The 27,349-nt window shown below is 42.2% G+C and overlaps 1 protein-coding gene across 2 annotated transcripts in view; it reads left to right on the top strand.

Moving 5' to 3' along the window:
• The first annotated feature begins 8,141 nt into the window (after nt 1–8,141).
• LOC124615370 (semaphorin-1A) overlaps nt 8,142–27,349 on the top strand; it is a 911,857-nt gene continuing 892,649 nt past the window's right edge. Inside the window, exon 1 of one of the 2 annotated variants that reach the window (XM_047143193.1) lies at nt 8,142–8,366. The gene's annotated coding sequence lies outside the window, so the exon portion shown is untranslated. Of the gene's footprint in view, nt 8,421–27,349 lie in introns of both variants that reach the window. The other variant, XM_047143192.1, reaches the window with a different exon arrangement.

Below are 27,349 nucleotides of genomic sequence, written 5' to 3'. Positions count from 1 at the left end.
TATTTGATCTTTTTATTTTAACAATTAAATCACAAAACTTGAAAAACAGTTAACTGGTTCCCATGGCAAAATTCTGTCAGATCTAAGCACTATGCCAAAATTAGTGAATTGGGTTACAGATTGTAGTTCTGCTCTTGTGGGAGCTGCATTAGTGAAACAATCACTCTGACTTGCAAATATTTTGAAACTTACTGGCAGATGAAAACTGTGTGCTGCGTCAGGATACAGTTTTAATCTTCCAGAAAGTTTCAAATCAGTGTGCATACTCTGGTGCAGGGTGAAAATTTACTGAGCTAACATTTTGTTTTTTCTTCATTTAAAAGAATGTCTTTAATGCATCTTACTGTGACACACATTTTATTCATTGGTATCTTCTGATCATTTGTCTCAACTGAATTTGTTTTCCTGCTAATCAAGTCACATTACAATCTTTAGCAGCATACTCTACTGCATGTTTCACTGCTGTAGAAATCAATTTATGTGGCTTGCAGGGCCATACACAAAGTTGCACGTAAACACTTTTCTGTAGTGGAGATCTGAATCTCCAAATAAATCCAACAACCTCTCACAGTTTCTGATGAAACTAGAGGACATATACATATAGATATTTTAGTACTGGCTGCATCACAAACATTTTCCTTGGCAGGCATTAAATCTCCAGCTTCACTGCTCTGACAGTGTGCTAGCCCTCATTTGTCACAGTACAGTTTGTATCTTGAGTAGTAAGTTATGCCATAGTCCTCAGATCTGATTATGGAATGTAGCCACTAGAATTGATAGTTGTTCTTCAGTTTCAGCAAACAAGGAAAAAAATTGAGTTGAAAAAGATTATGTAACAGAGCCAAAATAAAAAAAAATTTGTGATGTGTTTATCTTTGTCATGCAGGTTGTTGAATTTCTCATTGCACGTAAATTATCATCACGTCAGGTCAGAAAGTACAAACTAGCTTTCCCTAACGTGGCCTACTGAGTGAGGTGACACCGTGGTAAGACAGCGGACTCACATTCAGGAGGATGATAGTTCAGATCAATATCTAGATGTAGCTTTTTCATGGTTTCCCTAAATCACTTGAGGCAAATGCAGAGATGATTGTTTTAAAAAAAGAACAATGTTGATTTACTACTGGTATCCAAACTTGTGCTCTATATCTAATGATCTCATCATCAGTGGAACATTAAATCTTAATCATCTTTTCTTCCTAACATGGCTTGTAACAGTGAGCTGGACTCATATTTGGGGTTCAAAACTCCATTTAGTCATTCTGATTTAAATTTCCCATATTTATCTAAATATCTTTAGGCAAATGACAGGACATGATGGTTCCTTCTACAACATCTGAGATGATTCAGTCATTCATCCTTGTCTGACACAGAGTTGATGTTCCTCCTCAGCTTATTCCACAAAAGGATGTTAAACTGTAACCTTTCTTCCTTTAAACACTAGCTTTTGGAGTCAGTGATCCCTTCATCCAGTAAAAGCATTAAAGAAAGTGGGATTGTTCATGAATTATTAAACCCAGGACGAAGGCATAAAAGTGTAGAAAACAATGGGGGTGGGAGGTTATTCACAATAAGATGCTAGCAAATGGGAATCTTCGAAAACATGAGAAGGCAGGTAGGAGAGTCTGATGAGTGAAAGACAAAATATGATTAGATGTATCAATGAAACAAAAACTGTAAGAAAATGGGGAAGGTAACAATGAAAAAGTAATGGAGGATGGAATATACAAGAGGCTCTAAATGTGGCAAAAACGACAAAAAGTTATTGGAGAAATGGAGATGTCGGCAATATTACCTATCAGATCTTAACTTCCACTAAACACCCCTATTATTGCCTTTTGTAGTTTTTCTCCAGAGTCTTTTCTATACAATTGTCCGTTGCTTTTTCACCATTATTGTCTTCCCTTTTGCTGTGAAGGGTTGGTAGTGATAAGAAAAATCAAGAATTCTTATGGTGGAATAGACACCAAAGTCATGGCAGTAGTGTTGCAGTGGGGATATACACTGATGTCCAAAATTAAAGCAACAAACTTAAATTTTTCAAGGTTGCATTTATTTTTCCACAAAACAGTTCAAATGGATGACAGTAAAATAGAAACAATGTTAACAATACAGAACGTTAACAACTGCAATGTGCATAACAGTTGACAAAAATGTTCTTCATTTTTTCTAATTTAATGGATTTGCACACACATTGTGACAACTGGTTAACGTGCTCAATATGGAGTGGGGCGAGGGGGGGGGGGGGTGACCACCTCGGGCAGCAATACAGGCCTGACAATGATGACAGGGCATGCTGCGAATGCTGTCACCAGTCTCATGTTGAGGCAGTAATTCCCATTCTTCCTGCATCTCGGAGAGTGGTTGGTGGATTCTGACATGAGGCAACCCATCTCCCTAGTGCATTCAAGACATGCTCTGTGGGATTCAAATCGGGAGAGTGAGAAGGCAACACCATGCGTGCAATATCTTCCATTTCCAAGAAAACCTTAACCATCCGTGCTCAATGAGGGTGAGCATCATCATCAACTGTTACAATGTCTGGGCCCAGTGCACCTCACAACAACCGCACATGACATCCCAAGATCTCTTCACGATACCTGTCAGCAGTTAAACCTTGCTGATTCACCCAGACAATTTCATGAAGAGGTATTCGAGTGATCGAGTGGTCCCTGCCCACACCATTAGGGGTCCTCTTTGGTAGCAGTCAGTTTCCGCAATGTCTGTGTCCCGAAATCCTGTTCCATGTTCCCTCCAGATGTAAATGGGTTGAGAGTCACTCACCAGACCAAAACTGGACTCATCTGTGAAAAGAACAATGGCCCACTGTTCAACCGTCCAGGTGGTATGTTGACGACTCCACTCTAGACATTCCCTTTTGAGAAGAAGTGTCAGAGGTACACATACAATACAGGGCACTCTACTGAAGCCTTCTGTACACTGTTTGTCTCGATACAACTCATCCAGTGGATGTCTTGAGGTCAGATGCCAGTTGCCATGCTGTACTGAGGCAGTACTGTCATGCCCATGCAACCAAATATAGTCCTCTCTTTCAGATGTCACACGTCGTTGGCCCTGCCCTGATCTTAAGGATACAGTTTTGGTCTCTATAAAATGTCACCACATACAAGAAACAACAGAACGATTCACATTAAGCCATCTGGCCTCACCAGTTTGTGACTGTCCTGCTTCCATTCTTCCTGCTGCCCTCCACCGCCTTCTCTGTGCCATACTGCACCATCTGCAACTGTATACACAGATATTGTGGATGTGGGACTAGCTGGCAAACACTATTCCATTTGATAGGTGCCCTGTCGTCATCACTGGCATGGTTGTTCATTGACTAGAATGCCATCTTCCATGTAGAGCACGATCATATGGACATCTCTTGACAGTTAAAAATGATTATATGGTGAATTAGACACAGGATGGGGAAAAAGTGGTTTGTTGTTTTAATTTCGGCCACCAGTGTATGTCATCTAGTAAATTGTGTGGGTGGTTGCTTAGGTGGACCTCCACTTCTTGAAACAGATTCTGACAATGATGTGGGTAGCATAGCTGGTGATGCATAGGATAGGTTCATGCACTCTTTAAGGTAGGTACCACATGGTAAGGAAATACCTGAGGAAGGGTGAAAGTTTAATCAAATCTTGTGAAAATTGGGAGGTTGAAGAAATGACACTCTGGATGTAGTGCAGAGAGTATTAAATTGAGTGACGCATATTTTAGGACAGTATCAGCAAAATCAGCTGTGAAGTGCGGAAGGTTTATAAATACCAGGCCAAGATTATACAGGGTGATTTTTTCCAGTGTGTACAAACTTTAGGGATTGCTTGAGGAGAGGATACGGAACAAAAAAGGTCTGGAAATGCATAGTTTCCATGCTAGAGACCATTTATTCAGTCATACAGTGTTATCCTTGGTTTCCTCCTAGAGGGTGGTACTGTTCCTCATCTGTTATGCCCTAGCACCCTCCCCTGCCATAGTAATTGGTAGTGTTGTATCCGATTCAATTCTCTTGCTGACTCACCTTGTATTGGATATAATACAGCATTGTACACAACACTTCCGTATTTGAACCCAGAGCTTGCCAACATGGTGTTTATTTACTGAAAGGTAAATGGCAACGGGCAGTGGGCAGCGTGGGTTTATCAAGATATCTATCCTCACTGACAACAACCACAGCATTCAACGTTTGCAACAGTGTTCCACCATTTGTCTGAGACAGTGTCATTCCAGGAAGCACAAAATCTTGAAGGGCGTACCTGAAATGATCGGACACCAGACTCGGAGGAAAATGTGATCAACACTGTGGAAGGTGACTGCCATGTCAGTACTGGGCAGTTGTTCCACTAGCACAGGGTAAACTAGACAATCATGTGGAACATTCTCCATGACAATTGTTACTACCCTTATCACTTACAGCGTGTACAGGGCTTTCTAGCAACAGACTTTCCACATCAGGAGCAGTTTTGTCACTGGGTTCTTCACTAGGTAACCATGATTCCAGGTTTCTCATCCATCCTGTTCACAAATGAAGCCACCTTTACATGGAGTGATATCTTCAACTTTCATAACAGTCATCTGTGGGATAGTATGCAGAACCCCCATAGTATGGTGACAGCGAAATATCAGCGTCAGTGCAGCTGGAATGCGTCGGCCGGGATAATTGGCGACCGTATTTTGGGACCAGTCTTCTTTCCATGCTGCCAGACAGGCTGGAACTATTGGTATTTTTTGGGGGTGACTTTACCTCCACTACTGGAAGAAGTGCCATTGATGATTCGAAGAGTTATGTGGCTGCTACATGTTGGTGCTCCAGCCCACTTAACCATTAAAGCCAGACACATCTCAATTGTGTCTTCGCTGGCTGATGAATCAGACGAAGGGTCCAATTGTATGGGCTCCTTGTTCACCGGATCTTGATCTGTGCGATTTCTAGTTGTAGGGCCATCTCAAAAGGATCTCGTATGTAGAGCCCGTGGAGACACTAGCTCATTCATGCTGCCTTTGACACTGATCAGATGTAGTCTGGCCAAAGTGAACGCGAGAGACAGAACATGCATTGAGGCATATGGCAATCAATTTCAACATGTACTGTAACTGTGGCTGCATGGTACTGCACGTATTACACCACAGTCACTGTAACAATGTATGATTGAATAAATGGTCTCTAGCTTGGAAATCATGAATTTCTGGACATAAGTTCATAAGAGCTTTTTTGTTCTATATCCTCTCATCGATCAGTCCCTAGAGTTTGTACACAGTGGAAAAAATCACCCCGTATGTCATGAGAGGTACACCTCTTCATTATTTTTTTATGGGGAGAAATAGTTTTAGGGCTGATTAAGACAGCAAAGTAAACTTGCTTATCAACAGGGTTAGTGCGATGATTGTGAAAAGAGAAGTCTGTGGTGTGACAGGCTGTGTGTTTGTGCAGGGAATCTTTGTTCAAAGTGGCATATTTACCACAAATTGTGATGCTTTAGAGGTACAGGAATTGTAAGTCATATGAAAACTGATAGTGCAGTACCAGTGTCTGTCATTGGTTTTGGTGCGTAATGCAGTAGCGTTTTGCTGCAGACCAATATTGAGGAAAATGAGACAAAAAGAAAAAAGGGGTAAGTAAAATTAATCTGTAAAAATTGAGTTGGATACTGGTAGCACCCAGATTGCTTTTGTTGTATCCGCCATTTTGATAAAGTTCTCTCAAGCTTCCGGCCATGTAAAGTGATTTAAAATCCACAGATTTTAACCATGTGAAATGGCTAGAAGCTCAAGTGAATTTATATCAGTACATATTGCCGTGAAGCCTTGCATTTGTATCTCCTGTTTTGTTTGTATTCTACTCAAAGATGAAATTTTTATCAATGCATATTAGATTGGCCAAGATCAGAAGAAAGGATCTCAGATTATTCATTTCTGGTAGATATTGACTGGGTATGTACAGGGACAAACAATTCATGTATGTTGGGAATATTGGCACACAGGGAGATGGCATCAGTGTTGACTAGCTACATGGAGCAAGCCACAGATTTTACATGATCCACGAAATGACTAGTGTCTGTAATATGTTAAGTTTTCAGATAGTATGTAGCAAATGTTGATCCAAGCAAAGGACATTTATTAGGAGTTTTGAAACCATCAAACACCTGACAACCAGGATGGTTAGGCTTGTGTATCTTTAGAAGAAGGTGGGATCATATAATTTAGGTAGTGTAAAAATGACTCAAGAGTGGTGGCTTGATACTGCTGAGAATTTATGGAAGTCAGTTTCACCCATGGAAATGGGCAAATGATGGCAGATTCTGTAAGTGGTAATGTTTGACTTTTGTCACAAGTAGTCATTGGTACATTAGTAGACTTTTTTTGCTTGAAATATAACAACTGGACTGGAATGTTTAAGATAGTAAAGAACTTATGATTCACCTGTAGAGACTTAAAATTGTGACCAAGTTCCTAAAAACAGATTGTAAAGTCACACTGAATACAAAAATATTCTGGAATGGAAGTTAGCATGTGGTGATAGATAACATTATAGAAGTGTAATAGACAGCTTGAGAATTTTTGAGTGTTTGAATTAGGGGGGACTGGGTACTAAAGATAGGATAATCCAGGAATAAGTGGAAGAAACAAGGAGACACAGTAAAGGTAGGACAAATGACAGGAATCTTAACTGGGTTAGGAAAAGGAGGAGCAACAGTGATTACTTCTTAATTCCTTTGTTTGCAGTACATCAATTTTTATTTGGTACTTTGTTTCATTTGTTAGTTATTCTTTGCTGTACACTTAAAAAAAAATCCAACATAAGACTATGAAGTATGCTATGTTGCTTACCAGTGTAATTAAATGTATACCATGGTTACCAATGTAATTAAATGTCTTGTGTGTGATTCTGAATAAATTTTCTCCCCTGCATATTTCTGAATATTGCACCATCTTTGCGATATTGCAAGATAGCTTTCAGTTTCGTATTAATTTATTTTTTGAAGGAATGAAGTCTATGGTATAATATCCATTGTAGTAGACCTACTGTCATTTCTGGTTACGTTGGGAACTAATACTGCTTTAATTTGATCTTTTTTATGCTACGAACGAAACTCCTTTTCGGCAGTGAGTTCGTTTACAATTGTTAATGGATGGGACAATATAAGTGTAGAAAATAACATTAGTTTTAACGTTTCGATATCAAAGATAGGGGCATTAGCTCGAATGGGAGAAGGAATAAACCGTGGTATTGCATGAGAAACTACCTGACATTTGCACGTCGACTGGAACTGCGTTTCACTGTAATGAGAATTCAGTAAGTACTGCGCTACCATAGCGATAGCTTGTTCGGTTGCAAACTTAACTTCTGTGCCAAGGTGATAATGCAACTACGGTTGTCTTGCCTGAAGCATTTTGGCAGCAATTTGTTTTTAAAGTTTATGGTGCTATTCACGCGATGCTGATCGATGGTTGCTGATAACGGACACCACTGGCACTATTGCAGGATGGTTATTTATCTATGCTTTCTTTATTCTTTAGTCATAAACTATGACAAATGAACATCACAATAAATAATTGACTAGCAGAAAATAAATACGCCTTAAGAGCAATAGATTTTATTTATTAGATATATTTTTATCTCACTTGTCCCAATGAAGAAGGGCTGTTGGCGGCTATACCAAGAAAGCATATTTCGTTTCCGTTATTCGCATATTAGGCCCAATGGATCACGTAATGATCACTGATGGTTGCTGGCATCGTTGAAGAGCTGCTATCTATCTATGACTCTTTTCGGCAACCGTCGGTCAGCATTGCGTGAACTGTTGGGCCTAATATAGAGCTGCAACCAGCGCCTCCAATGGAACCAGTTTGGCCATCACATAGCAAAAAGACTCAAATGAGAGAAGCTTAAGCAAGATATATCAGAAGTATTCAGCTTTAGAATAAAGATTTAAGATCGCCTCCTTTCACTGCTGTCATCGTTCATCGACAACAAAATCGTGGACATTGTACCACACGCCATCTAATCGGCAACTTAGAAACAGAGGTGAAGTCGTTCCATAGGCTACCGCGCGATGGCAGCACAATCACCAACAACACGTGACGTCACGTCCGCTTGCAGGATTTGAGGCATCGATTACTTAAACGCTTGTTGGCTGGCACGATCGCTACACGCTTGTGAAGTTTTCGGTTTTTCGTGTTTCGGAATGCGGTTGTGTTCGTCGTTATAATACCGCTTCAGCATTCGCTCGCAAAAGCGCGTGACCTTTAGTACAGGCGGCAAATCTTCCGCAATTGATGATTCGAGTTTTCTTACCGTTGAAAGTAAGCGATCTCTCTCAAATTTCCATGCCGCAGCGCCTGTCATGTTGTAAAAGGTAGGGTCGCCCAGTGTGTCGTGCCCCCAGAAGCTAGAGAATCCCGTAAATTACGTGAGTACTTATCTGTTTCTCATTGTAGTTGTTGCTGTAGTTGTCTTTTTCCCGTAGGATTTATTTTTATCAGCAGATAAAAAATATCCACGTAACTTATTTGACAGCTAGAATCAGTCAGAATCCGAAACTGGTAAATGGTGAATACCTCAAAACGAATGTAATTGATGTCTGTCATATCAACAATAACAGTCTTCAAATGGAAAAACTGCGGCGGTGTAAACAAATCGCCCGTGAAGAAGGAAGCAAATGGTTCCTCGCTTTCTGTACAGCTGTAAACGATACCATCAACTCTCCCATATATTTTTCAGTTTCCAATGTGGATGCGAGTGCAGATGGATTTTGCTTGTGATTACTCACCGGTAGTGAAAATTTGTGTTTGGCCAGGCGACTGAGGTAAGTGGCGGTCTGCAACGTCACGTGTAGCTTGTGGAGACTGCCGGAGGAAAAGACGTGTATTTTATGGAGCATTTCAACAAAAAAAGCTGTGTTTAGCATCCTAACACTACATTTTGCATTTTCTTTTAATGCATTTCGATTATATTTGATGTACCGTAGCGTAGTTACGCTGTGGTAATACCAGAAATGATCAGCCCTGTGAGAATCTTTGTTGTTACAAACATCTGTATCTAATTATCTTATCGACAACATCTTCAAAGTTGCCTCCTCATACATGTTAACAACAAAATATGTAGTGTGTGTAGGCTTTTGCAACTCGAACACTGAATGCACGTGATTGATAATCAGTTAAGACGAATTCCAGTTAATAGTTAGCTTGCCTTGAAAAGAAAGCCGTATCCGATTTCAAACTGTTGTTGTAAACATAGCTACATAGCATCAGCTGAAAGATATTGATCAGCAGAAAGAAAAGTAATGACTATCAGGTAACCTGCATGGATCATTGTCGTTTACGAAAATGTTAGGCTTCACATGTTAGGATTTCTCTCGTCATGCTCATGTGAAATGGGTCACTTTATTTAATAGATTCCATGGTTCGTGGCTCATACTGAGCAAACATTTCCCTACTACACTTGCTCTTGATGTAATGTGGTCATGGTTTAAGATTAGCTTTTCGTGTTTACCCCCAGCGCAAGAAACAAAAGTTTTGCGGTATCCGCTATATTAAATTGAGGGACGTATTGTTGTAAAACAACACACAATGTTACGAATATGCCGTTATACCCTCTCGACGTTTAAGTGAATAAACATGAGATGTCAAATTTTGCCAAAAATGCGTGCGCTGTGTGCGCGTGCGTGTTTTGAGATAGCTAATTTCATACCATTGTGACATTGAGAGACGATCCTTGGATGAATAAATAAACTAATTAAGTCATGCTAGACAGGAATGGTTGGTGGAATAACTATGAGCACCTTTTCCAAAATTCATTATTGAAAGTCTTACCGAAGTGTATAGACCCAATGACTAGGCACAAATGAGAAATGAATTTTAGGAATTTTGAGTTAGACCGTTCATTGTTTAGCTTTCTCCTGAAGTGACTGACAGGGAGTTTTATTCTCGTCGTGTCTCGTTAATCCAGCACACTGTGTATCCCTTCTGTGAAGTATGAAGGGTGCGCGCTTCGTTGTAGTCTCCACTTTTGCGACAATCAGTAATATTCGTGGTAACGACAATAGGGACTGTGGCTGTAGAAAGGTCGTATTAGTGATAGTCGTAGTGTAAACAGCGATAGGTCACAGCAAAAATGTGAAATGTAGATGGTACAGACATCGGGGAAGCGCTGACTGACGCGATACGAATCGACCCGGCGAGGACGGACGGCCGATCTACACCGCATGGAATCTGCGGAACAGTACGGGAGCGTCTCCTGAAGAGCGCTCGCCGTCGGCGTCTGTACACACGCAGTCGTAACTACAGCAACCACGAAGCGTTCGACAGGCGATACCAGTATCATTCACGGTGTGTACGATATGAGCTTGGTAGTTATTGTACGCAGTTTGCATGCATTATTATATCATAACGCCAATGCAGGAAAATTTTTTTGATACGGCACTGATCTACACACACACACACACACACTCTGCACTCTGAAGCCAAATAGCGTTTGCTAGGTGGTTTGTCATTTTTGTGTCGTGTTTTAGAATTTCACTTTTTAAGTAAGTTTTATTATAGACAGTCACTACCAAATCAATTGCTTTTGTGCGCTAATGTCAACAGCACTTGCGAGCGTAAGTCACCTTCTGTTGGGTTAAGAATGTAAAAAAAACATTTCTTGGACAAATAAAACTTGTAACACACCAAGAAATTTTTCTCTTGTTTGCCATTATTCTGGTGTTCGGCCAAGCCCTGGCAGAAAATCCATTCAGTGTTATAGCGTGTCTTTTTTTTTAATTATTTGCTTAAAAGAGTTATAAAAGTAATCAGAAAGGTATTAAATGTATAAATAAAGATGGGGCAATCATAACGAGATAATGACCGTGTTAATGCTCTTGTATATAGTGTCTCCACAAACCCGAAGGCTGTATTGGAGATTTTTAGCATTATACAGCTGTGATTCGCAAAGAGCATCAATTTTGATAATTTCCCACAACGGCATAAACCTGTCTTCATCTGAATCACTCTCCGCATGGGCTATAAATTCATCGATTTTATAGTTACACTCACGCGGGATGTGTAGCAGGGGAACTAGTGAAATTACAGTGTAATCTACATTTCTTTCGGAATTTTAAGACCGGCGAAATTTCTCTTCTTCTAATCACGTGAATTGCGCGTACGGAGTAATATCAAAGACAATGAAATGAAGCAGCGTATGATCACCCTGATTCGTGTCGATATCTACATATGCACACTGCAGCAGCCACGGTACGGTTTGTGATGGGAGATACCTAGTGTACCAGTTCATTTTTTGCCCCCTTTCCAGTCCATTCGCAGACCTTAGCCCAAGGTCTGACGCTGTGTACGTCTCCGTATACGTACGCCCTACACGCAAGTTGGCGAAATATCTCATTCTCGACTTGCATCGGAAATTATAAATTTTTCTTGTTACTGGTTAACTGACGGGCAACCATAGCGCATGTAGTCAACCTTGAATTTAATTACGTGTGGAGGTACTTGTATCAGTTCAGATTTCCTTAGGGAAGGCTATGCGGAAGGTGGTTATAAAAATCGCATTAAATTAGCGGAAGGAATCATTCCTAGACTTTGAAAGTGCAACCAGCAGTCCAGCTACCATAATGACTGTTTGAAAGAAGGTAAAAAGAATGGGATACAGTGGAGCACCTCATAGTCCACACATTTCTATAGTCAGTGCTAATAAGCGACGCTTGACATGGTGCAAAAGGGACGACACTGGACAGTGGATGACTGTAGACTTTGGAGTGGTGAATCACGCTATATCCTGTGGCAATCCCATAGAAAGCCTTGGCTTTGGCGAATACCTGCAGAACGTTAGCAGCGATGATGTGTAGTGCCAACAGTGAATTACGAATACAGAACTTGCATGTCCCCATAGCAATATGCATTGCAGTTACAAGCCAAGTAATTTCTTTCATAACATACTAACGTACAACATGCTTTAAATCACAAACAAATCCTCCCTCCTCCCCAAACTTTTTTAAAATTAAAACCCGAGGTTATTGCTGTCTATAGTGACCTCACTGTCGACGCAACGTTGATTCCCCTCAAAACAAGCGTTGAAGCAGTAATGACCTGGTCGCCTACAGTGTATAACCTCCCAAAAGATCCGACGTGTGTGTGTGTGTGTGTGTGTGTGTGTGTGTGTGTGTGTGTGTGTGTGTGTGTCTCAAGGCCCATACTCTTGAAATTGATTTTTCAACCTCTCACCCTATTCAGCGTCGTGCGCGAAACGATGATTTTTTGTATCAGGTAGTTTCGTTGCTGATATCAGTTACCAGAGGAACACGAAACGTCGCTTACAGTCGCCAAAACACGAATTTGACACGGTTTGTGCTTTGTTAGGGGCTACTAAATTATGCAGAATTACGGTGCCATTGGACGAAAATTTCCAGACATCCCCTCGCAGCGATACATATACTTGCCAATCGTTGAATAAATCTCATTTGTTTCGACCTATCCCGATCACAGCATGTTAATGTCTTCAGTCCGAAGACTGGTTCGATGCAGCTCTCCATGCTGTACAACCTTCATCACCTCAGAGTAACTATTGCTATACTGGATGTTAACAAATTTCTCTTCTACAGAGCCTCTTCTATTTTCCATGGCCAGTCTACCTTTTATATCTTCTCTACTTCGACCATGATCTGTTACTTTGCTGCGCAAATCGCAAAACTCGTCAACTACTTTAAGTATCTCGTTTCCTAATGTAATTCCCTCGGCATCACCTGATTTAATTCGACTACATTCCATTATCCTTGTTTTGCTTTTTATGTTCATTTTACATCCTTCTTTGAGGACACTGTCCATTCCTTTCAAGTTCTTTGCTGTCTGAGAATTACAAAGGCACCGGCAAACCTCAAAGTTTTTATTTCTTATCACTGAACTAGATTCCTGCTCCAGATTTTTCTTTTGTTTCCTTTACTGCATGCCCAATGTACAGATTGAATACCAAAGGGGATAGGCTACAAACCTTGTCTCTCTCCCTTCTCAACCACTGCTTGCTTCCCTTTCGTGCCCCCTCCATTCTTCTTTGCACAAGAATGGAAAAACTGGTAGAAGCTGACCCCGGGGAATATCAGTTTGGATTCCGCAGAAATGTTGGAACACGCGAGGCAATTCTTGACCCCACGCCAAAACTTATGCAGGACATTTCTAAGTTCACGTTGCACACTTTGATGCTTGTAATGGAAACAGTAGGTGACGTGTAGAATAGGGTCCTATGACCGTAACATACCACCAAATACTACATTAGCGCTCGTGAAATGTGCTTTATTTCAGTCTCCCACATCTTCTAACGAAAAGGCGATGGTAATTTGTTGTGTGTTAAGTGAATTATTACACTCATAACAATATTATGTAACATTGCTCTATGCTAACAATACAGTGTTCTCGTTCATCGTGTATACTCGGCGTCCCCTCTTCCATCTGGTGGTTAGTATTCTGTTCCACGACTATTAATGTTGGTAGCATACGGCAGTGGTATCACATTAGTTATTTGATGACGAATGTTAAGGAATACGAGACTAACTGCGTGATTAGATTTGGGAGATTCCCAGCAGAGCTCCAGTCGTCGTTCTTAACGGGGACTAAATTTTCAGATATAAAATTAACTTTGAGACTTCCCCTAGGAAATATTACAGCGCCTCTACTGTACATGATTTGTATACGTTCATGAGCCAAAACATTACAAGCATTCCTAACAGCGAGAGTTGAATGCCGCCTCGCGGTGTTGCGAGCGTGTGACACGGTAAGGAAAGTGTACAAGGTATAAAAAAAAATACAAACTGACATCGCACATCGTCCATACAACAAGAATGAGTAATCACATAGGAACCGGGTTCGTGAAGGCCTTTCGGGGCTACTAAATGGCGTTGCAGTTATTTGGTCACATACTACAACCGGACGCCGGCTATGAGAGATGCTCGAAGTTTCGTCCTGACGCATCGAGACACAGCCGATATCTATGCTGCAGTGAACGGCACATCCTCTCAAAGATGCCAGGTGTATCACGAAAACAGCCTGCTGCCGCAACAATCCTGTCCCTAGGTCCCTTGGCGTTTCGTACACGGGGCCCTTCATATACCCTCACAGGAAACAATCTATCGCGTGATTGTGGTGGCTATGCGATTGCCCCATCGTGACCAATCGGACCAATCCAGGGGCAGGGAAAGATTGCCTGCATATGTGCCCTCACTTGTCTGCTGATATGCGCGGGGGCTCCGTCGTGCTGAAATCTAATGCGGCAACGAACAGATAGCATCAGCATGTCCGGCAAAACATCCCACGGGAATACGAGACACGTGCGACATAAAGTCAGTCCTGGAGAATGTACGCCCCAATTAAACAGTTGCCGACGATGCCAGCCCACAAGTTACGGGTAAATTTGCGCTTTGAGGCATGCGTATGTGTAGCGTATGGTTTGACATCTGTCCGTGTGTGCAGACTATTAACGTCCATCACACATTCGACTGAGAACCCAGCCTTATTAGTGAAGAGGACATTCGCTCAGTTGCGGATTCCTACAGAAATAAACTCGCAAATCCCATGCGCAATGCTTGGACGCGTTGGAAGTGAAACAGACAGTCCTGTAGAATACGCCAGGCGGAGGGTTGGGATATATCAGTGTACACTTGTTGTGTACGCTGCACCCTTTCGAGAACGCTTCCTCCCGCCACAACTGTCTGTGTTGATCGTTGGCGACCAGCTCCGCCTTGTGCACGTGGAAAGAGCCGGTTCCGCACAATCGGCGATGCAGGGTGGCGAATAAACAAACACGGCTTCTCGTCAACTGCAGTTAGCCGCGCCATAAATCCAATGCATCTCAGCCATTTCGCGCTACGTGTAGCTAGCCATGTTAGTTCCAATGCTTCCAGGCGTGAATGGCGCTGGTCTCCGTGCGCTCCGCCCGTTTTTGTATAGCAACGCCCTCTCGTGGGCTCGTGGCGCTTACGACCCCGGTACCTATGTGATTACTGACCTTTGTTTTATGCCCGACGTGCTATGTCAGCTTTTCAACTTTCTTTTTTAAAAAAAATCGCCCTATATAAGTGGGGCAGAGACGAACGGAGCATCATTGTAGCGACCACACGGACCACAAATACGGTAATTACTTTCACCAGCTGCGACATAGTTGCGTATACGAACAGTGACTCAATACTGTCAAATGTTTTTTATTCCAGCCTTTGAACACAATATCAGTTCTTTTGACGATGACCGGTTTCAACCCGTAATGACCATCCTCAGATCTTTTCAACACCATGTCCTAAGGTGATAAGGCCATAATGGCATCGTCAAAACACATAATCAGCACAGCATCGTCACCTAGATCTAAAATAAGGTGTAGAATAGGCCACATTCATTATTGCAACTCAGTATTGCAATAATGATTGTGTGGACAATGTGGCCTATTCCATACCTTATTTAAGATCTGTGTGACGATGCTGTGCTCATTATACGAGGGTAATCCCAAAAGTAAGGTCTCGAATTTCCTTATAAGTACATAGACCTGTTTATTTCTACAATGATTTACATCAGTTTACAGCTTGAACATTTAGCTATTTTTAGACCTCTTCTTTCACCTCGTCGTCGGAGCTGAATCGCTTCCAAGTCAGGACTATAGGGTGGGTGAGTATGTTCCACTGACACTGTTGCAGGAGAGCAACGGTTTGCCGAGCGATGTGTGGGCGATCGTTGTCATGGAGAATGTGTACCCCCTTGCTCAACATTCCTCTTCTTCGGTTCTGAATTGACCGTTTGAGTTTTTTCAGAGTCTAACAGTGCCTGTCAGCATTAATTGTGGTCCCAGCGATTCAGCTCCGACGACGAGGTGAAAGAAGAGGGTCATAACTTTCTGAACAGCATGGCGGCGAGCTAGTATGACATGGGCATACAAAAACTGCCATAGCGTCTACAAAAATGCATCGACAGATATGGTGATTATGTCGAAAAATAGCTAAATGTTCAAGCTGTAAACCGATGTAAACCATTGTAGAAATAAACAGCTCTATGTAATTATAAAAAATTGGAGACCTTACTTTTGTGATTACCCTCGTATTCATATATTTTGGCCTTATCACTTTAAGACATGGTGTAGAAAACATCATTACGGACTGAAACCGGTCATCGTCAAAAGAATTGATATTGTGATCAAAGACTGGAATAAACATTTGACGGTAATTACTGACATAAGCGGCCTTGACGGAGGGCAGATTGTTACGGTCTTGCACCTGGTAGCGCGCATTTCGGAAACGACGATGCAGATCGGCTGTTCGCGTGCTACTGTCTTGAGCATCGACGGGAAGTGGTTGATGGATGGTGAAACTATGAGCAGGGGACGAGGTGTTGGATGCACACGCCTCGTCACAGAACATGGAGATCAGAGACTTGCCTGCTCTTTAAGGGAGGAGAGGTGGCGATCTGTGGCATGTCTGACGACGGACTAAACTGATATAAGTGCCTCGGAACACACCGTTCAGCGCGCATGGTCGGACGTGGGACTCCTCAGCTAAAGACTCCTACATGTTCCCATATTGATCCAATGACCGCGCCAATTACGATTGCAGTGGACACGTGAAGAGATTGGGCCATGGATCAATGGAAACGTGTCGCCTGATAGGATGAAACAAGTTTCATGTCATCCTATTTGGACTGCCGCCTCCGGGTACGGCGTCATACAGGCTTGAAAAATGGACAGCGCGACGGACGCCGGTGGTGGCAGTATGTTATGTGGGTCACTGATCTTGGCTTCTGTGAGACCTGAGGCGGTAATCCATGACAACAGTGGGTTATGTTAACATTATTGCAGTCCACTTGTATCCCTTCATGCTGGATTTCTTCCTCTACTGCGATGGCGTCATCCAGCAGAATAACTGCTAGTGTCACAACTCCAGAGTCTGCATCGTGATGCAGTAGTTTGAGGGCCACGATAGTTAACTCACGCAGATGTCTTGGTCACGGCATTAAGGCCGGTATTACACTATCAAATAGCCCGCATGTCGTGGTCGTGCGGTAGCGTTCTCGCTTCCCACGCCCGGGTTCCCGGGTTCGATTCCCGGGGGGTCAGGGATTTTCTCTGCCTCGTGATGGCTGGGTGTTGTGTGATGTCCTTAAATTAGTTAGGTTTAAGTAGTTCTAAGTTGTAGGGGACTGATGACCATAGATGTTAAGTCCCAAAGTGCTCAGAGCCATTTGAACACTATCAAATTTCTTTGACAAAGATTTGATCAAAGATGTGATCAAATATTCGTCAAATATATTTGACAAAGATCTTTGACGTGGCGCTAAAAAGGGGTATTACACTGTCATCATATTTTTCGTCAAGTTGAAGATGGCTGACAACAACAACTTTTTATTAACCGCAGCAGTTGCATGTACCACAATTGCACTGTGTGCACATGCGGAAGAGAAGTGGGGGGGGGGGGGGGGGGAGATGGAAATGTACCAGGGTGAAGCCATGGGTTTTACGACGACAGATAAAATCATTCAACAAAACTTGTTACGTGAGCATATAGTGGAGGACGTCAAGTCGTACATCAGTTACTTAAGAATGGATGAGCATACATTTCTGTATGTGCTCAGTGAAGCGTATCCTTATATTACAAAGCACAATACTCACTCAAGAACAGCTATATCTGCAGAAGACAGGCTCACTGTAACACTCAGATTCCTTGCTACAGGAGAGAGTTAGGTTAGGTTAGGTTAGGTCAGGTCGCCAATCTTCTTAATCTCTTTTTGTATTCAGGGTGCCGGCCGAAGTGGCCGTGCGGTTAAAGGCGCTGCTGTCTGGAACCGCTAGACCGCTACGGTCGCAGGTTCGAATCCTGCCTCGGGCATGGATGTTTGTGTTGTCCTTAGGTTAGTTAGGTTTAACTAGTTCTAAGTTCTAGGGGACTAATGACCTCAGCAGTTGAGTCCCATACTGCTCAGAGCCATTTTTTTGTATTCAGGGTGCCACACGTTGTAAACCGCCTCATCAGCTTCATACATCTCTATTAATTTTGTAGTTGTCGGTACACACCAATTGTATTTACCGGCAATGTTTATAAAAACACTACAGATGACAGAACGCTGCAGCGATGCTAGCGCTCCACGTGGTAACATTTCACATTGCAGTGAACAGAAGACAAGCGACTTCTTCGATCAAATCTACAGCGAGGCTCCAAATTTGATCAAATATTTGACATAGATTTTGGCAAAGATATTGGACAAAGAAATTTGATAGTGTAATACCGGCGTAATCTGATGACTTTAGCCCGGTTGAACATATCAGGGGCGCATCGGGCACCAACTCCGCACCTACATACCACCGTCCCTTAATTTCCGGGAACTGCGTGACTTGTGCGTAGAGATCCGTAGTCAAAAACCTTCGGAAACCTACAAAGAACGTGTCGAACTCATACAAAGCACAATCGTTGCTGTATTGCGTTTCAAAGGTGGAACAATAAGCTATTAAGCAAGTGGTTATAGTGCTATGGCTCTTCTGTGTATATATTCCATTATGTTATTGCTTGTAAGTCATTGGGAGCATTAGCAACCGTAAAATATCTCCGAGAATGCTTCCGGAGCGACTTAAATTGCAGTGACCACACGAAACTAGTCTTAGGAAGTTCAGATGCCAGATTGAGATTCATTGGAAGATTCGTATTTAAATGCAAACCATATCGCTTGTTCGATCATTTTTACATCAACATGTATATTCTGCAAGTCGTCGTACGGCGCGTGGCGCAGGGTAATTCGTACAAGTATTACAAATTTTCTCTCGTATTCTATTTGCTTAGTGAGCGAGGAAAAAAATTACGCAACATAATATCGCGAGAACTAAGAGACTTATTGAAATTCCCCGATCGCATGTAACACTGACTCGGGTACTGCACGTTAATCTGGGACTTGTACCAGGAAGAATTAATAAGAGGGGCAAGATCCAAACAAGAGTGGTGCATTTCGTCACAGGTTTGTTTAGTAAGCGCGTCGGCATCATAGAAATAGGGACATCGGAGGAATACCGACAGCATCGCTTTCTCAGCTGAGTAGCGCTATGGTCAGTGGCGACGAGTTCATGTCTTTTTACGGCACTAAATTAAATTTCGATGTTATTTTTGGTTAATGCTTGAACTGAGGCAAGCGTTTCAGTACTTTTTTAACTAGTGCGTCTGTTAACATGGGTTTTATAACTTTCAGAGCATTAGCAAAGTCATTAAATTTGGTCTACACAATTATGTGGGGCAATGTCTACAGAATGTCGATATTTCCCCATGCTTTAAACTTAAGAAAAAAAAATTGTTTATTAAGGTCTTATATCTAATTTCGGATGGCGAGGGCACGAAAAAGAAAATCGTATAGGATTAAATGAATTGGAGAAGAGCTAAAAAAGGCATTAAGCTTGGTTAAATCAGGGAGCTCACTGAACAGCGTATCAAAGGAGCTAAACATACAAAAGTTACATTTTATGATTGACTAGAATCAGACAATGAATCTTCCGTGCTAGAAGATCAGTTTTTACTCCTGAACAAGAACAAGAATTAGTAAACTATAGGGCTACATTGGTACAATCATTCTACGGCATTTCCATGTCTGAGTTGCAGCGAATTGTCTGCGACCTTGCCGAAGAACTAGGTCTTAATCGTAATTTGAATAAAATTGCTAAAATGGCTGGAGAAGACTAGGTTTCTGGTTTTATAAATAGAAATCCTAAAATAAACTCAAGAAAACCATAAGCAACAAGTATCAGCACAGTTCTAGGTTTCAGTAAATCTGAGCTGATTTTTTTCCAACTGAAACACCGTTCTCGAAAAATATGCTGTATATGTATTTTGATACTTGTTAATGTTGTGTCTAGAAATCCTGCCTACTCGGTTCGCTAGACAAACAAACGACTCATATTAACGAGTTTTATTACAATAAGACAAGTACAAAACTTGACTTAGTAAGATGGTGCGAAAGCAAGGGGCGACATACAAAATAATCAATCTTCCTCACAATAGACAACCACAAGTCTGTACTACATAGCGATACCGAATGATCGGTGCTACGATGCGTCGCTAACGAAGTGGCTAACGTTGACGCTCGTATCAAAGTGGAGCGTCACCAGCCGGGCGCGGCGCTTACATCCTCTTCACATAGGAGCCGCTGCTGTCGCGTTGTTGTCCTGGAAGGGAGGTCGGTCAGCGTGCGGTTGGCTGACTTCTCCTCACAGCCTTCTCTTCTTTGTCGTTCCGACTGGCGTGCCGGCGCTTGACTTTACGCAGTAACAGTTGAGATACTAAAATGTTTCTTAAAACAGGAATTTTATTCTATCTGTATTTCATACTCTTTGCAATTAAAAGGAAACAGCGGTCGGTCACTAATTTTTAACGAATTAGCCGGGTTTCGACACTCGTAGTAGTGTCGAAACCCGGTTAATTCGTTAAAAATTAGTGACCGAGGGCTGTTTTCTTTTAATTGTAACTATTCACGGTCTCTGAACGTGCAGCCATGTACAGAATTTTTCATACTGTTTGTATTGCCCTGTAAGACTCAGGTGCTCGGAGTAAAATCGACAGAGTGCGTACTTGAGAAAATGTGTATATAGCTCCAAAGATCATCATTTTTAGATTTTTCTGGTCTAACATTGCTGGGTCACACAAGGTGCCATGAATTTTTCCATAGAAGTGACATATTCTAGAACATAACGAAAAAGTCCTTAGGGTGTCGGTATTCACCCGGTTTCCTCTACTCATCGAATTATCGTGGTAAATGCTACAGGAGAGACATTTTGTATCATGGAGAATTTTGTTACTGAAATTCCTAGCGCGTTTGTTCTAAGAAGAGTCCGGCGACATACTAACCTCCCCTCAAAAACATTTCACGAAATGATCGTGATGGAGAAATTAGACCTCATTTTGAGGCTTACACACAAGCGTACTTACCGTGCGTCATTCGCGAATAGATCGGTGAGGTTGGTGGTACGCGAAGTATCCTCTGCGATAGACCGTAACGTGGCTCGCGGAGTAGAAATAGATGCGGTAATTACGGGACTCGCACTAAACTAGTATCGCTTTCACAACAGAAACACACAGAAGAGTGAAATACATAATTTTACCAGTTTGTAGCGCAGGAAGTAAAGTGTAGAGCTCCGAGTTGCGCAAAATTTTATCTACTCGGTGTTACAAACCGTCAAAGAGGACGTTTTTATGAGTAACAGTGACTATTAGCCGAAATACGCAAGTAATTGCAACCTGTCAACTGCGGTGAAGATTTGGTAAGGCCCTGTGATTATTGTTCGGCATCTCGGACACTCAGTTCTTGGCTCCAGAATGCAGTAGCGAGAATTAACAGTGCACGCCCAAACTCTGACACTGCTGCGGTACTAGTTAGTTATTTGGCTGAGCTTTCCAAATGGACAGGTACAACTACACCGTTGTGTCGTTCACCCCGCAACCTCAGGCGAGGACGGCGGTGTCGAATGGCAGCCATTGTCAGTTCTGTTTCTTCCACAGAAAGCTGAATCGAATGCGCGGGTGAGTCTCTCTCTCTCTCTCTCTCTCTCTCTCTCTCTCTCTCTCTCTCTCTCTCTCTCTCCGCTTCCTGTTACGACCTTAGTGGTAATGACAGAAACAGTTCTGAGAACACAATGCCCCGTTTTCTCGCGCTATACACTTCGGTGGCACACAAAATGGTGCTAGCAACGTCTTTTACAGGAAGCTGAATATCGCAGCTGACGTCGTAGACAGCTAAGATAAACCCATCGAGTGCTTCGATTGCGACGCTAAGATCGTTTCTGTCTGTGTTTTAGAAAATTTTTTGATGCGATTCTACATTTCCGTTTAGCAATTAGTCTCTCGTAGATTCCAGTAATAAATCTGTAAGACGGTCGTGTCCGTCTATCTGAATACACTTCTCCAAAACTACTATACGAATTTTCATGGGATTTTCGCATGTAAATTCGGCATAGCTTGGAGCACCTTGTAGGCTTTATTTCATCACAGTCGGACCACGGGAAAAAAAGATACAGCAGTTGAAAGGCTTACCCCTACTAACAGTATAAATGCGAAAGTAACTCTGCTGTCATGTTTTCGCGACTAATCCGACATAACGATTTCGATGGAATTTCGTCGGTGGATGGTGGATCGCGCAAATGTGTACACGAACAGGTCACAGGTACTTCAGTAATTACACTCGGAAGTTGGGCAACAACATGCGATCTTTGGCAAAAACATCTGACAGTCGGCAACAGAAACCAAAACATTGCATTGAAACAAGCGTTCAGTTCATAGTGCTGTGGAAAATGGAAAAAAAACGCAAATTGGCATTCATAAGAAGAAGAACAACACCAAAAATGCAACAGGAGCGTAATTTGTAAGAAATTGTCCATGCAACTTGTAGGTACAGTTCAAAACTACTACTTAATAGGATATACCAACCACCAGAAGTGCTTATAACCTATAGGTAAAGTGACAAAAATGTAAATTAAATAGTAAACATATGTACATATTCCAGGCCACTGATGATGCCTTGCAGAAAATAAAGGCGAAACGCGTATGGCACTAAAATTGTGTTTTATTCAGTTGCTGTCAGACGGTCCATAAGTAAAAATTATCAATATACCGTAATGGATTATATTCATATATATGTGTTGTCTGTTCTTTAGGACATACCCGAAAGAGCAGACACCACAAATAAACGATTAGGGTGAGGTCGGCCAATGATCTCTTCAGTGGGGATGGAAACGAGGCTCGAACTCTTAGGGGAATCGGCGAAATGCCAGAGTAATGAGGATAATGGGCAAGGTTCAAATGGCTCTGAGCGCTATGGGGCTTAACATCTGTGGTCATCAGTCCCCTAGAACTTAGAACTACTTAAACCTAACTAACCTAAGGACATCACACACATCCATGCCCAAGGCAGGATTCGAACCTGCGACCGTAGCAGTCGCGCGGTTCCGGACTGAGCACCTAGAACCTAATGGGCAAGGGGCACTGCGTTAGTTGTCTGGGTAAGTTGAGAATTTGGGAGGCGTGCTAGGGTAGTCTGCGATAATCGCTGTGTCCGAGTAGCGTAGTGGCCAGCACATCTGCCTAATAAACAGGAGACATGGGTTCGAATTCCGGTCCAGCACAAATTTTCAAATTTCCACATTGACTTAAATCAATGCCCGCTCGCAGCCAGTTTCTGTAATTCCTTTGTGTCAAAATTATATTCGTCACAAATACAGTAGAAGTGTAGACTCTTTATCGTAGTAACATGCTGCCCATAACTAAAAACTGCAGTAAGGATTGTGATAAAATTATGAATATAGATTCTACGCTGTTATTGAACAACATCGGTTAATGTAATACCACCCTCTTGTTACTAAAGAAGTGAACATACTCAATTCTAGAAGAGGAATGAACAGTGCAGTAATTGATAAACTAACTCATAAAATGAAACCTGTAGTACATTTTTTCCCTTCTTTAGCTGCCTGTACAGTACTTACGTTTGCTTTGAACAGTTTAGTCTTCGAAATAGCTTGGTCCGATCAAAAGGGACACATAGCTGCTGGAAGCTACTACGTGAACACAATTTAGCTTCCAACATTGTGCTATCGAAGCATATGACGCCGATCTAAAAAGCTGAGCTTAAATAGAGAATGACCCAAAATATCCTCATTCAGTCGAATATTCAATCACAGAATTCGGCCACCTAAACAAGTAGAGAAATAAGTCCCTATATGATACTGCACACGCTAAGATCTGGTTTTGATAATCACAGGGGCAACCCATTCAAACGAGGATATTGGTCATTAGTACATGGTTCAGTTTAACTGCTTTCACCTATCTTGAAAAAGGTGGAAGATAAAACAATAAACCTCGACACGATTTTAGCGGCTGATGTATCGATTTTGTCAGGTCTACATTTCCTTACGTGTTACTTAATATCACTAATATCATCATCCATTGTATATCCACTACTGGATCGAGGCATTACTGTCTTCAGCTGTACGTAACCATGTTGTTCCTGCTTATATTGTAATGTCACCTACCAATCTTCCATTAGGTTAATTTCATGTCTGTTCTTACTTCTGGGAACAGTGGAAACATCTTTCTTCGTCAATCTGCTATACATTCGGCAAGATACATGTCCGGCCCACCTCCTCTTCATTTTTGTAATTACTTCTTCCAATCCAGTCCGTTCGCTGACCAATTTGTTTTTCTTGTCTCTCATACTAACTCCATCTTGCATATCTCCACTGATCGATCAAAAGCACTTACTTCTTGTATAGTTGTAGCATTCAAAATGGGTCTTATTGCCATAAATCAATTCCCAGTAGTACGCGCTAATATATACATCTTTCCAGACATCGGGAGCTTAGTTTTGGTAAATATTTGTAGCTTGCTAAAGGCAATGAATTAATAAAGGAAATGAACTTCCTGAATGTGTCTGCAATCATTGTGGGTATTTTGTGAATAAAACACTCCGGATCCCCTAATGTATTAATTTATTTATAATGACATTTCGGTTCTGGAATCATTTGATGTAATGGTGACAGTAACCGAAACGACGTCACAAATAAACCTATATATTAAGCGATTTAAACGGTATTATTCACGAAACGGACTTCATGTTATTTTTAATCATCTAATTGTTTCTTTGGCTGCCCATCCAGTCGTTGGTCTTCGAGCTGCCGTTACACAAAACTCTGCTGCTTCTGTGCCTTCATTGTTTAAAGCTATAGTATTCATTTCCATGTCTCCGTTGCAATTACTCGGATCTTACTACGCTTAAGTGTCTGGCCTACTTACGGTCTTGCTATATTAAATTATTACATTGTTTCTGGAGTTCATTTGCACTAGAAACAGACAATAAAAATGCTATCATCATAACGAAAGTGATCCAAGTATGTTCCAGTAACACTAGTTCTTTCGCGTTTTTCCCTTTTGTGGATATGAGTTCTTCCTATAGTGCTGATGAAAACTGTTCTGATGATACGGAACCTCTTTCCCGTCTGTTCTTTCAGTTCTTAACGTGACGTTATTCTAGTGAAAGGTGATGCATATTTGAGCATCGGTGTATATACACTGAAGAGCCAAACCATTGTGATAGCGTGTCGATCCATCTTTGGATTGCAAGAGAGCAGCGATTGTGTGTGGTATGGATTCGAGAAGCCCTTGGTAGGTTTTCGGAGCTACGTGGAGCCAGATGTCGGCAAAGGGCACGCAGTTCCCGTAAATTACGGGCCGGTGCTTTGTGGGCGCGGACCTGGCGTCCGATAGTGTTTCTAATGTGTACCATCTAGTTCATATCAGACGAATCGGCGGGTCAGATAATCAACTTGAGTTCACTATCGTGCTCATCAAACCGCTGTAGCACTATTCAGCCCATACAAGGACAGTCATCGTGCTGCAGTAGGCTGTCGCTGTTGGGAAAGACATAAGCGAAAGGGAGGGAGGCGGTCCGCAATAATTTTCGGGTAGTCCACAGCTGCCATGGTGCCTTAGAGCACTGACTTTGGTGCCATGGAAGACCAGATGAATGTCTCACCAATGCATAATACTGCCCCAGCTTATTCGTACACGGCTGTCGACCTGGTGTAACGAGAAACGTGTCATCCCACCAGGCGACAGGTTTTCGTTGATCTCCGGGGTCCATTGACAACGACCACTTGCAATCGCAAATGAGGATGACGTACGGACATCACGTGAACACTTAGCTGTCGTCTGCTGCGGAGCCCTGTGTTCAACAATTTTGCTAAACGGCGTGCTCTGAAACACTTTTGCCTTATTCACTGCATTTCTCATCAGTTCTGCGACAGGTCGCCTCCTGTCCTGCTTTACAGAGGGTGCAAACCTCCTATCTCCGTGTTCTGTGTTGAGGCGTGGACATTCAACATCTTGTCGCCTACGCTCTGTTTCATCGATGATCGCGGTAGCAGCATGCAAAAAGCAGAGCAGCTTCGCCGTTTCCGAAATTCTCGTTCCCATGCGCCGCGCCATAACAATCTGCCCTGAGTAGGGTCGCGTTGGTCAGTGGACGTCTTCATTTGCGTCCCGTATTAAGTTCATAACAACAGCACTGAGAATTTTCGCCCAGTATTATGGTAAGAACCACCTGAAATCTGTTCCATAGAAAACCCTGGTCTGTGCTTTCCACCTCCGAAACAGACTAATTGGGAGGCCACTAAATTTTGACCGCGGCGTAACACCCAGTTACCTTCGCGGCACTTTCAGAGTTCATTAACGTAGTGCAAACCTTGTCTCAGCAACAGACTGAAAATCTCAGCCCGAAATAACATCATTCGGAATGTCACTGATAGCAACTGGGGAACTGAGCCTCAAGTCATCAGAACCTCCGCCATGACACTTTTTCTGCAGGACTGAAACGATTACCATCTTTAATAAATGTTCTGTTGCGATCAAGACTGTTTTTATTTTGAAATATTCCATTGAGGTCGCTGTTTTATTCTCCATAAAAACACTTTCAAAATTACTGAAGATAATTTAGTTTTCTCCCCTTTTTTGCAATTATGTAAACTATATAAATTATAAATTATGTAAATTGTCGTATTGGAAATGTCTCATAATACTACAGAGTTATGTAATGTAGAGTTTTGTACTGCTTCTGACTCGAGTAAATAAATATAGTTACGGGTCATTCCACGGTTACAGATTTTGGTTTATACAGCTGACATTAAAGTATTAACATGAAAATAAAAAACTGATAGATATGAAACATGAACAATAAACAGGGAAGTTTTAAAGATGCGAGGTGTTGATTTGCCACTGAACAAAGGATCGGGAAGCGTTACTGACGTAACAAATACTTCACTTTTCGTGGAGTGATTTTTTCCGTACCGCGTCACGTGCCTGCACGCCACGACATTCAGACTAGCTGTGGGCAGTGGTCGTGTTTGGCCCATCGCTTTGTTTTGTGTGTGTGTGTGTATGTGGGGGGGGGGGGGGGGGGGGAGACGACTCGCGGTTAGCAGTGGTCATGTTTGGCCCATCGCTTTGTTTGTGTGTGTGTGTGTGTGTGTGTGTGTGTGTGTTGAGGTGGTATCTGAAAATGCTTGCCTAGATCGAACAAACAGTCTTTCGGAATAGAGCATCTAGCTGAAGAAGAAACATTAAATCTTGCCTAGTGAAGGCATAGTCACGTCATTGTGGAGTGATACACTCCTCGCCGCGAAGGCAGATATGGCGCGAGGCGGGACAAAGGTAAGACAGCGGCTTCTCATATAGGGATGCGGTGAATTAAATCCAAGTCTGGCCATGCAGAATCAGGTTTTCTTTGAGCGTTGCCAATCAGACCTTGTGCGCCGTCTCTAGCGAGCTTATTGTCGACGAGATGTTAAACAGTTCTTCCCGCGAATCATTCGCGACTG

Source organism: Schistocerca americana, chromosome 5 (genome assembly GCF_021461395.2).
Source record: "Schistocerca americana isolate TAMUIC-IGC-003095 chromosome 5, iqSchAmer2.1, whole genome shotgun sequence".
Classification (NCBI taxonomy): domain Eukaryota; kingdom Metazoa; phylum Arthropoda; class Insecta; order Orthoptera; family Acrididae; genus Schistocerca; species Schistocerca americana.
This window is presented reverse-complemented; position numbering and strand designations above follow the sequence as displayed.